The sequence below is a fragment of the Haliotis cracherodii genome, unplaced genomic scaffold (assembly GCF_022045235.1).
Source record: "Haliotis cracherodii isolate W230 unplaced genomic scaffold, xgHalCrac1.p SCAF_1, whole genome shotgun sequence".
NCBI lineage: Eukaryota > Metazoa > Mollusca > Gastropoda > Lepetellida > Haliotidae > Haliotis > Haliotis cracherodii.
In genome coordinates this window covers 57,719,737-57,733,906 of record NW_027266264.1, presented here as the reverse complement: position 1 = coordinate 57,733,906, position 14,170 = coordinate 57,719,737, and the positions used below count along the sequence as shown (strand labels likewise).

At 40.8% G+C, this 14,170-nt stretch overlaps 1 pseudogene; it reads right to left on the bottom strand.

Moving 5' to 3' along the window:
• Positions 1–9,254: 9,254 nt before the first annotated feature.
• On the bottom strand, positions 9,255–10,040 carry LOC139465906 (aquaporin-8 pseudogene; annotated as a pseudogene).
• Positions 10,041–14,170: the final 4,130 nt, after the last annotated feature.

Genomic DNA, 14,170 nt, shown 5'->3' with positions numbered 1-14,170 from the left:
CATGTGTATATAATGTGTATGTTAACCATGTTTGTATATGTGTATATATTTGTATTGGTGTATGTGTGTGTTTGTGTGTGTGTGTGTGTGTGTGTGTGCGTGCGTGCATGCGTGCGTGCGTGTGTGTGCGTACGTGCGTGGCGTCATTTAGCCGGTGTATAGCTGAGAGCAGCGTTAAACAACGTGGATCGATACTCATGATGTCAATCACTGGATTGTCGACCCATACTCGATTATTTACAGACAGCCATCATATAGCTGGAATAATGCTGAGTGCGGCATTAAAGAACAAACAAACAATAACATATGTTTAAAAACAGAACAAAAGACAACAATAAACAGTCACACATAAGAATTCGTTTCATTTTACAGAAAGATATTCCAGATCTGAACGTAACAATTAAGTCTCTTAGCTGATAACGTGGCACATGTACAATATTTACGCTTCGTACCTCTTTAACACTTAGAGGTAGTCATCGATAGTTCATTCAAAGCGCTGCTTAATTCCATAGTGCTTGCACTATCATCCTGTATCTATTGTCATTCGGCTTTTCTACACATAGGTTCTAACTCCTAGTCATAACACCGATTTCGCGTGTGGAAAGGGAATTTAACAATCTCATTAAAATCAGATCTTGGTTCTCGCTACCGCTTAACAAAGATCTGAGGACATCCCAGTACGGGTCACGTCAGACCGACCAATGGAATGACCAATCAGAAGGCAGCTTTCTCGTGCTTTACGGCACAAATTTCAAATTGGCGACTGCGCTTCGAAGCATATTTTGACAAATTCTCGATTACAAATTTGAAACCTGGACAAAAAAAACATTCTGGAATGACTAATAGATGGTCTAGATGGTAAGGATTCAGTCGTTAAAACGGTAACTATCGTTCGGAATGCCCCATGTTAAAGTTTTCGAAATTGCATGATTAGAAATCACATTCCGACAGTCACTTTCATAATCTGATAAGCTATGCACTGATTGGTCGGATGAAAGGTCGTTCTGACGTGACCCCTAATGGGATGTCCTCAGATCTTTGTTTAGCGGTAGCGAGAACTAAAATCTGATTTTAATGAGATTTGGAATTTAACCGCGACGTATTTACGTCACTGCTATACTTGTCCTCCAGCCTTTAGGTGTCGCTTGATGGCTTCCTCTAACCATTAACACAATCAGAAATTTATTGCACGACTTGACTCTCTACAGTCACTTTGCCCATAATGTCCATTACTGCCACACACGTAAACATACAGCCTTTATCAAGCGAGACACGTTCGTTCCATTCTTGTTTCTTCAAGTGATTAGTCCAGCAGTAACACTCATCCTCATCCCTACCACCAAAGCCCTGAGTAAACATGATGTTAAAGTGTCTGTTTTATTCATAATGTATAAAAGACAACATGTTAACAGTTCACGTATCATTACTGGACTAGTTGTGTCACGGCAATCCACAGCTTCACGTTTGAGATGGTTTTCATACAGTACATCTTATGTTTTGTGCTTGGGCTTCTGTTTCAAGGTAGGTTTCTATACACTTAATTTCTTATATCTTCTCATGAAAACACAAGTATTGGTGATATCTGATAAACGCTGTAAGATTAAACGTTTCTGCGTTTCTCCATGGCATGGGACGACGCTTACACGAGCATCAACTCTTTTATATTAATTGTCGTCGCACCTCTGGGTCGATCACTTACTTCGCAGAGCGATAGGTTTGTTTTGTTTGTTTGTTGTTTAACGCCGCACTCAACAAATTCCAGCTATATAATGGCGGCCTGTAAAAATAATCGAGTCAATCGAGTCAGTTATTATTGTTGTAGTTGTGATGATGATGATGATGATGATGATGATGATGATGACACCCATAAAGGCACGGGTATAGGTGACATTATTTTCAGTAAATCTCACAGAGCACCACTGTAGTATTGGTTTCCAATGTTTGCGAGGAGGCCCATACATCAAGGTCATGCATATGAACGCATTGTCGAAATTGAAGATGACGTCTCCCATTGTTCATGACGATATTTAAGACGTGCGTCTTCCAACAATAGCAATGACCTGATGTCTCCATTGGCATCAAGAACACCACATAGTAAAAGTAGAGACAATTTATGGATAATAACGTCTTTATTTACTGTAAGGCGACGTTGTGGTATATATCCTCAGTTGTTATCCATAAATTCTTTCTACTTTGTCATCAGTCAACTTCTAAGTAATGCCTATCAAACAAGAACACCACATGTTTCTACATTTCTTCAGAGAAAAGGTTGTGGGTAATATGAAGAATATCCCTCTCTCAACTCGAAATAATGGAATATCTTCTCTCGTGAATTTATGTTGAACGCTAAACCTTTCAAAATCAACTCACTAAGTATAGGTATTTGTAATTCCTCGTATGTTATTTTCTATGAGTTACTCGTACCTTAACGTTGTTGGAAACGAGTCAACTCGTTCACACGGAGACCCGTTCATACAATTTATTTTCATTTGTGTTGACCATACGCATATAGTCCATGTTGTACTGCATTGTTGTGTACAATGATAAAAAGCAATTTTTAAATAATTGTATATTAATCATATTTAAGTGGTTTAACTACGCAGTGGCAACGCGCATGGGTATAACTGCATTTTAGTTTGCCTTTATTTCATTTATTTTAAAAACGCTCACAAACTTTAAAGAATCGTTCAATCATAGAAAGACAAAATTGAATGACAAATGCATCGCCACGCCTATTCATGTTATTAGTCAGGCGGTGTGAAAGCCTGGTGGTTAACAGCGACCCGCACACGCGGATCCAGAGGGAAACAAACCCACCACGGTTACGTATATATATGAAAACACCTATAACATTTAAATGACTATTTCTCTGCTAAACAAACGCTATTTTTTTTTTTAAGATTCAAGTGCAACCCAATCTTTCAAATCACCCCACCCCTCCCCACCAACAAGCTATCTCCACGTTTGGGCCCGGGTCCGAATCCCTTTATGGGTTCAACGTGTGCATCCAATTTCTGTACCTCCGCCGTGTAATAATACGGAATATTTCTAAAAGCGGCGTAAATATACTAACTCACACTTGGTTTCAGGGTTGCCCGACATCCTGGCTGCGACATCAACAGACAGTGATGCATTCGTCTGCAACAACACCTTGTCCTGCCTGGGAAACTGTAGACACGGGCGCCATCAGCAGGGAGCCCGACAGAGCAACCATGTCTTTCATCCACCGCCTTTACAGACCTGTGCATGTGACGACGCGTGCCCGAGTTTTGGAGACTGTTGTGCAGACTATTACCACCACTGCAAACCAACTCCACAGACGGGTGATATTCTTCACGCTATATCTAGTTTTGAAATCACGTTCCAAGGAACAGAGTATAAACAGAAGCCGTATATTAATGGAGGAGCATCCGCAAATGAGTTGATGACGTTAAGGCCCCATATGAAGTGCACAAAAGTCAAGAGTTCAAGCTCCACAACAGGGCATGTATGGATGATCTCAAGCTGTCCGGAGACCTTCCATTCGGACCAAACGTCTAAACCAAGTTGTGAGAATCCCGGGAAGAACCCTTTGTTGCAGGGCCCGGTGTCACTTGCCCCGAATCTCATTATATTATTCAAGAATGCGTTGTGTGCTCGTTGTCATGGAATCGATAAGGATAGTGTCGTACCATGGCCTGTAATGGTTAATTGTCCTAATGGTAAAAATCTGTCAATGCTTGCGCCAAATGTCTCAAACACGTTAAATCACAATGTCATGTCGAAAATGTTAACTTCTCCTGGATGTGAAATCGTGTATGAATCTAACATGTGGCAATTCGTGAGGAACTGTACGCCTTCGAGTGTTGTGTCCGAATGTCCGGAATTTAAGAAGACCTATGGGAACAAATCCACTGAAGCCATCAAACTGAACAATCTTTGCCACCTTTATCTAAACGTCATACGTGACACTAACGGTGTAAAGTACAAGAATGTGCATTGTGCGATGTGTACGCTAGGAGAAAAGTATGCTGCTGAGAACATGCGTTGTGATTTGAAAGAAGAGGGTCTGGTTTTCACAACAGCGTTGAATGAGAAAGTCGATGGGACGATACACTCCACAACAGCTACATCTCCTGAACGAGTCAGACCGAAGATTGCAAGTCTACAGATCCTGTTTAATTTTGACGGTAATGGGATGAGTTACACAGTCGGGAAGCAGCACTACCGTGTTCAGGAGACTCACAAGCTCTGTAAGCCAGATGAGGTGTATGACACTCTGACTCTATCGTGTACTACTCTGTACTGCAGCCCGAACAAGTACCCTGCAAACGGGACCTGTCACCTCAAGGATAAAGGATACATCCCTGCAGATTCCCAGGTGTTTGAGTCAGGACCCCGATACTTTGTCCTTGTGTGTTATGTAAATTCCCTTTCTGGAAGTACTTCAGACGACTTAGAAGACATGTTTCAACATGTGTTCATTCAAAAGATGAATTACTTTATCGCCAGTAGCTCGAACTTCAAGATCAGGGTTATAGATTACATCAAGGAGGACATAATGCCCGCTGATAATACAACCATAAGCAGCATGTTACCGTCACTAGATGACTCGAGCCAGGCGATAAAGGTTCTGTTGGCGTTTTACACTGATAATCCAGCCTCGCTTGTTTTGTCAGCTTGCCGGGACATTTTGAAGTTGTTTCCTGAAGAACTTAAGTTAAAGGCCTGGTCGATGACGTCAGGATATCTCAAAGACTACAGGGAGGATGAACGTCTGTCTTGTCCTGCCCTTCACACACTAACTGATTTCAATGCAACTTTGGACACAGATCATCAGCCGTATAATGCTGTTGTAAATTGGACCTATTTTCCTGTTGACAACGTCCCGTTTGTGTATCAGGTCCATCCATTTGTTGCTACTAACTCAACAGTGAGGATCAAAGGTTGTGTGCCAGACCTTGGCTTGCTCCCTGAGTGTGCATCTCTGCGTTATGACGCAACCCAATACATAGTCACCAATGGGACGCTTACCTTGCTTCATTCTAATTTAGTGTTTGAGGAAGATGCCTACAAACTTTTCAACAATTATGCTTATGTCTGTGAGTCAAACCTCACAAGAGACTACATTGAACATACAAGGTTTTACTTCTTCAGATATTCCCATGTTCAATTTTATCTGACAATTATTACATCTTCGATATCCATAACCTTTCTCGTAGGGACGTTGATCGTATACTGCTTGCTACCGGAACTGCGGAACGTGCCTGGAAAAATCGTTATGTCTCTGTCTGGAACACTGATGGTTTCTCAGAGCCTGCAGTTGGTAATGACACTGCCGAAAGGAATTCTTTGCGTGGCCGTGGCTGCCGTCGCACACGCCGCCTGGATCTCTACTTTCTTCTGGATGACCATCGTAACATTTGACCTTGTATGTACCCTACGAAGTGACCACTTGGTGACGGACACGAAATCCAGACGTCGCAAATACAGTCTCTATGCCATTTTCGCCTGGGTGGTGCCTTCAGTTGCCTGTGGTTGTCTAGTCTGTCTAGACCACTGGAAGTTGTGCGGCATTGACATCAGCTACGGTGCCAATGGCATCTGCTGGATTGGGAACTCTGACGCATTATTCTGGGTGTTTGGTTTGCCTTTCGGCATCTGCTTACTGATTAATTTCACGTGTTTCTGCGCCACTCTGTACATCATTGAGACGAAAAGTAAGATCCACCAAGCGTCAATGTCTGGCCGCCAAGAGAGACAGAAGCTGTTCATCTATGGCAAGTTGTCGCTCATCTCTGGACTCTCCTGGGTGTTCTGTTTCTCCGCAGCTCATGCCAATGTAAGTATTTTGTGGGACTTCCAGATCGTTCTCAACGGACTCCAGGGATGTTATCTCTTTCTCGGTTTTGTCGGGAAGCGACGCATACTCAAACTACTGAGAATCAAAACAGTGTCGAAGTTGTCAAAGTCGCCGTCCTCTATTTACACTGGATCTCTCTCCGTCTACAAATGAGTGTATGTGTCGTGGCAACAATTACACGGATTGTTTGTTTTTATCTGCTTGCGGTTAACAGTCCTTTAACAATGACATATAATCTAGAATGCACGTCTGTGCTTGCTGACTGTCTACGATAATCAGAAAGTCAGCTTTGTATCATGACAAATAACGATGTGCTCGCTTCTACAGTTGTCAGTCGTGTGACAACCCAAGTATAGTCACTCTCTCCCTGTCTACAGTGGATCTCCACAGGTGCATCTGAATTATGAACACGCCGATATATATTTTACTTCAAGTTTGTTATGTATATATTCCTCTGTCTTAATCCTATCAAGTTGATTATAAATTGACTCATAATTCATGTTTAGATTTTGATTGATTCCATGTTGTTGATTTTTTCGATTTTTCGTTTCTTTTTATGGTGGACGTCTTGGATTTGACCTATTTTGGGTGTTTCCCCTGGTCAAATTTTGGTAAACTATTTTCTTTCTTGAAAGTAGACCTGTCAAGGATCTGAAATGCATTGAAAAAACCTTTTCCCTCAATTTTGTTGAAACTTCATGAAATATAAACCTTTAATTACCAGACTAATAACTGCCTTTAAACAAAGTATGGCGGTGTATATAAATTACTCCCAAACACTGTGTTTTCACTTCATTATATTTATACCGCACATATGACAATCAGTGAATGTGTTTAGCACAGCTACTCTGTAAACGTGCTTGAAATGGGCATCGCATAATACATTTTTTTAAAGTGAGTGAGTATGTTTTACGCCGCTTTTAGCAATATTCCATCAATATCACGGCGGGGGACACCAGAAATGTGCTTCACACATTGTACCCATGTCGGGAATCGAACCCGGGTCTTAGGCGTGACGAGCGAACGCTTTAACAACTAGGCTACCCGACCGCCCCTTTTTTTAAAAGCCTTGCCCGTCAATCGTATGGCGTGACTCAAAAGATATGAGATTACAATTGGATATAGCAAACAGCGCGAGTTCTCTATTGTCCCCAAAACTGTATACTTTCTCACACACTCACATTAAACTATTGAGGAAAAGTCGATGAATTTTTATCTGCACATGCACTGCTTGCACTGATCATGCACTGAACATACCAGATAACACATATTCTCATTGTTTAGGGAAGCCAAAAGAGGTTCAGCCTGGTTCCCTGGGTGTGCTGCGCTGGCGCTACACTGAGCGCCAGCGCAGCATACCCAGGGAACCAGACTGATACTGATTGACGTATTCACGCCGAACCCCAGAGTCTACGTGGGTGCAATTTGGAAAGCCCTGTCTTCGTGATTCTCGCTGTGATATGGCTGCAATAAAAAGACGTGTAAAATGTAACTCAAATCATTCGCCCACCCCAGAAAGTCAAAATGTCGTGGCCGTACGCGATTCAAGACCACCCCTCTCCACCCTCCGGTATTTTTACTTGGGCTGTAAATCTTTCAGATTCTGAGTGAGTGAGTATGGGTTTTACGCCGCTTTTAGCAATATTCCAGCGATATCACGGCGGGGGACACCAGAACACATTGTTCAGATTCTGAACTAAACCTGTTTATGAAATAATTGTAAATGACTGAGCCTTAATTCGCGGTATGTGAATGTTGATAGTGTAGGGACATATTGAATATTGCCTATTTCCATGGATACGATAATACGGTGCACGGGGTGTAGGGTGGTGTAAAAATGAAAAAAATGTCAAGGACTGCCTAATTAGAGTGAATGATTTGGTGAGTATAAAACTAAAATCAATATGTAACACTTTGGCAATTGTTACAGACTGAATATACATATGACGACGGTGATATCTGTTTCAATTTCGGTGAATTCGATGAACTATGCCAGCAGTATTATTGTAAAGACGTTTCTGTTATATAATTATAATAAAGCCAAATAGATCCGTCGTCAACTGATAGTCTCAGAATGCGAATCAACAGCTTCTTCCTGGCAGAGACTCTGATGGTTCTGTAAACGTACGCCGGGTGCGAACTAAAATTTGTTTGTTGTTTAACGCCGCACTCTGCAATATTCCAGCCATATGACGGCGGTCTTATAATTTATCAATTCTAGGCAAGGCAATCCAATGATTTACATCATGAGCATTGATCTACGCGATTGGGATACGATGACATGCATCAACCAAGTCAGCGGTTCTGACCACACGATACCATTAATGGCCTTTTATTACAAGCATGGGTGTGAACCTGTGAAGGTAAAAGAAGTTAAAAAAGACTCGATATTTTTCACTTGACTATAATTAATATCATGGCTCCTGGGTATTGCAACCCACATTCTTCAAATTGTGTGTGTTCTTTAACTTGTTTGGAATAGTCTATGTGTGATGTTCCGTATTGTGATATAAATCTATAACAGCCTGAAGATAATCTCTTTGTTGTTTATTAGCTCGCATAGGTGACACGCATAAAGAAATGTCCATATTTGCTTGGTGCGTACGTATTAAATCGCACAAAAAAAGCAAAGCAATATTAACGTTAATAAACTAATTTGAAATCGTACTTTTGTTGTTGTTTTCTTTGTTGTATGGCGTTAAACCTCAAACATACAAGGAAACAATCAGTGGATTTCATAATCGGGAGAGTCCCGTGAAGATTTCGAGGTAGAATTGGTCTTAAGCAACCAATGCTTGTCGTAGGGGGCGATTAACTGGATCGGGTCGTCAGGCTCGCCGACTTGGTTGATGTCATCGTTTCCCAATTGCGTGGATTGATGCTCATGATGTTAATCACTGGATTGTCGGGTCCAGATTCTATTATTTACAGACCGTCCTCATATAGCTGGAATATTGCTGAGTGCGGCGTTAAACAATAAACAAACATACAGACATAAGTTGAGGATCCTGTCATCACCTGTGCAACATCTTTTTAATTGTTTATACTTTAGGGTGCGCATGAATGACATGGTATTTAATAATTTGTCGGATGATATTTTTCGACGGAAAAGTCACATATATATATATATGTTACCGATCACGTTAAACAACGCGCCTAAATACAATCAAACCGGACAACACAACGAACTCCTTCAACATGTATACCAAATGTATAAGAAAAAACAAATATATCTGTAAGACAATATTTTTAGTGATTCGTTTCTTAGTGGGCTTTTTTACATCATATTAGAAACGAACACTTAAGAAGTCCATCTGACAGCAGTCATTTATAAATACAATATTTGTAAACATAACACTTTCCAGGGTCAAAGTAGAGTATGTCGCAGTTGTTCACTACAACGTCAATGTTATTACTTCCTGTGGAATATCAGGAGGTTGTCTCCTGTTGCGAAGAACACTCTGTAGAAGAAGGCAGCCACAGGGGATCCAATTAAAGGTCCAACCCAGTAAACATAATGTGACCTGAAGGCATTCATGCTAGAAGATACACTCAGTAAAACAGCAGGTCCAAAACTCCTCGCTGGGTTCATTGATCCACCCGTAGTATTGAAAGCTGCCAGGATTCCAACAGACACAGCAAATCCGATCGCTAGAGGGGCGAACTTGGTCTTTGTAGATTCTTCAACACTAACAAGAATTACAGTCAGAACCAGTATAACAGTGATAAGTGTTTCACACAGAATTCCGCGGCCTGGATCCACTTTAGTGAGAAGATGTGCTCCGCCGTAAATTACTTGGTAGACACTGTCGAGGAGAACTGCTCTACACAAACCAGCACCACATATACCACCAAGGATCTGGGCGATAACATAACCAAGTGCAAGGAGTGGGGTTATACCACCAGCTAGAGCCACACCCACAGTAATAGCTGGATTAAAATGACCTCCACTTATTTTTCCAAATCCCATAATAAGGACAGTTGATGTCAGTCCGTGAGCTAGAGCTACTGAAGCCGCTGAAGAAATTTGAGACTGGGCTGTGAGGGCATCCTGTGTCGACATACACCCGACAAACACAAAGAGGCACACTCCTAGAAATTCAGCCAAACATGGGCGGATGACTGAATTAAAATAGCGATAAGGTTCGGTATTCTTCTCAAGTAGAGGGTCACAGTCGTTTGAAGTTGCCTTTTCCATAACTCAACAAAGCTTTGCCGTGGAACCAATTCAGAAATTTTGAACGTTGTAGTTGGCGGTGACGTCACACTCCTTCCGAACGAAATACATCGGTCTATGACGTCACAATGGTCATGACGTAACCTTTCCTAGGCATGATTTGTCGAACGATCCTGTTGCTGTAATCGATGGTTTGTATTCACCATGCTTATCTAAGGTTGACTGTGTATTTTTTTCGGTTCATTGAGGTATGAATCGAAAAACCGATGCGCAAACTTTATGAATCCGCGTATATCAAAGCAGTCAAAAATGACGAGATTGATAAACATTCAACGTGTAGGAATACATACACACTCCATCGCAGTGGTGACTCAGCATATAGTAAAATCGCATTCGGGACCTGAAGACACGTGTTAGACTCAGTTACAAGACGACAAAACAACAGGGGGAACGAGACAAAGGGAACATGAAAAGATTAAATTATATTAAAAGATAACTACACGATAAATCGCAAAGAAAAACGAAGAACGAAGCATGGGGTAAACCATTCTCCCAGCGGTGTTTTATTGTACGATAAACAATATACAAAATACATAATTATAATGAATATATGTATATATACTGTAAATCGTGAAATTAATGCGTCTCCAGAAGAATGCGACCGCTGGTCCCTAGCCAATAATGCGACTCAATATGAATGCGACACCCCCTTCTTTGACTGACTGAATGATGTAGGAGATTAACGTGCGCTTTCCGACTGTAGCTTATTTCGCACACGGGCCTGGCCGGACCATTTAGTGTATTCCGAAAAAGGGTATAAGTGGTGTGTGCAACCCAAGAGGGGTTGCTCATATTGCATTTTTGGAATTTTTAAATTTGGAATAAATGCCGAGGTGGCTGGAGGAGGGAACTAAGGGAGCCGGGTGAGGTTGGTGTTTGTATGTTTATTGGATTTTGGATTGGTAGATTAATTAGTTTTTAGATGCGCATAATTAGGTCCGTTTGATTAGGAATACGCCTAGGGCCTTGAAGTTTTCTAGTTTATTTTGAGGGTTTAGTATTTCATCTAGAGTAGGAACCTTATTTGGATTGAGGGTGATTTGTAGTGTGGTTCTGTGTGTTTGGTAGTGGGTGCAGTGGATGAGTGCGTGTTCTGTGGTTTCGGGTTGTTTGCAGTGGGGGCAGTTGCCTGTGGTGTGTCTTTTAAGTTTTTTAGGTGGTTATTTAGGTTCGTGTGTCCTGTTTGGAGTTTTGTAATTAATCTGTCAATTTTTTTAGAGGGGTGTAGGATTTTAGGTTTGGCTAGTGGTTTTCTGCACTTTTTTTATTTGGCTATTTGAGTTTTGATATTGATTATGCCATTTTTTGGTTATTTTTTGTTTGTTTACACTTTTAATTTCTGATTTTGAGATGGGTAGGTTTAGGCTTATTTCTGGTATTTTGAGAGATAATTTAGCTGCTTTATCGGCGCTTTCGCTGCCGTAAATTACTTCGTGGGCACCCCCTCCTCTCAAGCATCAGTGGATTTATATCTAAAGAAAATGCCCTCTGTCAGGTTTACAGGAGAATCCTCACCTTCATCCAACCTTACATTAATCCAATCACACACCAAATAGCAGCGCTCATTTGCACTGATTAGAGTACTTCCGCTAAAACAATACATGCGCACTGGCTCGTGTCGGCCTTTGACGCAGTCGCAAAGAACAAAGACACCGTATTGCGTGGGTGGCGTCTGTCTGGACTTGCAGGTGTGATCACTGATGACCTAAGTGTGTAGAACTCTTGTCTTGACCCCAGCAGTGACAATTCACAGGATGTAATTAGTGTTTGAATGGCATTGTTTATATACTTGTTACAAGTGCTGCTCAATAAACAGTGATGTGGAATACATAGTTTGTTTTCAGCGTGTGTCTGAGTTGGTATTTCTGCTATCCAAAATGTCCTATTGTTGATATAAATGCGTTGTTTTATAATGCATTTTTCGCATTTAATTAACACTCGCGTTAATTTCAAGATTTACAGTATATAAATATGTGTGTGTGTGTGTGTGTGTGTGTGTGTGTGTGTGTGTGTGTGTGTGTGTGTGTGTGTAAGAGCATTTTAAACGCATCGCCAGCGACATATGTGGCTGGCACTGATCATCCCTCGCTCTGGGGAAGTTGCAGTTGGCACAAACCACACCCCGTGTCTCACAGAGACAGTTGTGAGGCGGATAGTCTCAATATGGAGAAGTACATCCTTTTTATGACTCCATGGGTTTGGAAATTAGGTAAAATTTTAGATATTTTCTCAGTAGGAATGACTTAAAATCGTAGATTAAAATATATTAGAGAATGTAGGAAGAGAATTTATGGATTTCAATTCTATATTATGAAGAAGAACGTTTCGGAGTATATACTTACTCCTACATCAGATTAATTAATGCCATGAAGCAGAGAACATATATATGCAAGAACAACAAAAGGAATGGGATAACAAAGGTGGAAACTTAACAAGGGAAGCCGTTATTTTGTTTAGCAATGGGCAAATGGAAAAGGAAGTAATTCCCGTGACTGGTGGCAGCTGTGTTAGTGAGGTACGGGTGACAATTTGCTGAAGTCAATGGCACTGTTAACGCCTTTTTGCTGAAAGGACCTTCAGTTACGGCGGGTATATTTTTTCCAGTTGTATACCGTGTATCATCTTAAAGTTTTATTTGAATCGGTAGGTGGTCATGGGTGTATAAAAGAAGGTCGTCATTCCGATTTAGTTCTTTTCTGATTTTTTTTATTATTAAAATCGGCGGATCAGTAAGCCAAGCAAAATATATAATAAATATAAATATAAACCCAGCATAAGTCCGGACAAGTACAAGCAGCCAAATGCAAATTAGTTGCAAAAATCTTGAAGCAACGTTAATCTCCATTACGCCTCACCTCATTTCTGGTAAGCCAGGGCAGCAAGATTGGCAGGACTTATTGGTAAGAGCTGTATATGTACTGAACAGATACCGTATTCGACGTAATATATCTGTCGTGTTTAATAAGCACAGACTTTTCTTTTGTATCATTTCAGGCTTATAGCATAAACAACGACATTTACGATCTGTTTTTTTTTCACCAAAATTCTATTCTAATAAGAGCCCCGTATTTCTAATTTTGAGAGTGCCCTTGGCGCTTATTACGCCGAATACGGTATTTGAAATTGATACTAGTGTTCCTGATTTAAGCGCGGCACTGGTAACACGACAACCCGCTGTGAGGTACGTTGATTAGTCGGTCCACAGTCCGATGTCTGTTGTTTTGAATACCGAATTGTCATGATAATGATCCTTGGTTGGACTGACACGCCTATATTGTTCAATATGTTTGCATCAATAAAAAATGCATCATGGTATTTTCACGATTTATTTCAACGTTTCATAAGACAATCTTCTGAACCTATATTGATAAACATATTGCTTTAAATCTTTAAGGATATTTAATTAACATGAACGACAATCAGTCAATGTCCTAGAAAATGAACCGAAAGTCCGTGCAATCAGAGTTAATTCGAGATGGAGTATCTACATGCATAAGAACATAGTAATGATAATTTGTGACAGTACATGTTTTTGTATTAGCCAAACCACGTCGAATGCTTTTGAGAAGTCTAGAAAGATGCCTGTTGTATATTGTTTGTTTAGCTGACCTGTTTTAATATCCTGCTCTAGTCGGGCGAGGTTATCTAAGGTTGAGCGGCCAGGAGTGAAACCGCTTTGGTCTGGGTTTATGATGTTATTTTGAGTTAGATAGTGTTGTAATCTGTTTTTGGCCATAGATTCCATTACTTTACATAAGTTTGAGGTTAAGGAAATTGGTCTGTACGAATTAGCCTGATTAGTTGGTTTATCGGGTTTTGGGATTGGTATGACTAGTGCCTGTTTCCAGGGAGTAGGTACCTGTCCGTTTTGATAGATAATGTTATAGAGTTTAAGTAGTGCCTGGAGTAGTTTAGGGGGGAGTTTTTTTATTATTTGGTATGATGTTAGGTCTAGTCCTGGGGCTGTGCCCTTTTTCCTATTTTGAAGTACGTGAAGTAGTTCTTCCATTGAGTAGGGTTGGTTAATTTCAAGGTTATTGTTGTTTGAACCGAAAGTCCGTGCAATCAGAGTTTGTTCGAGAGTATCTACA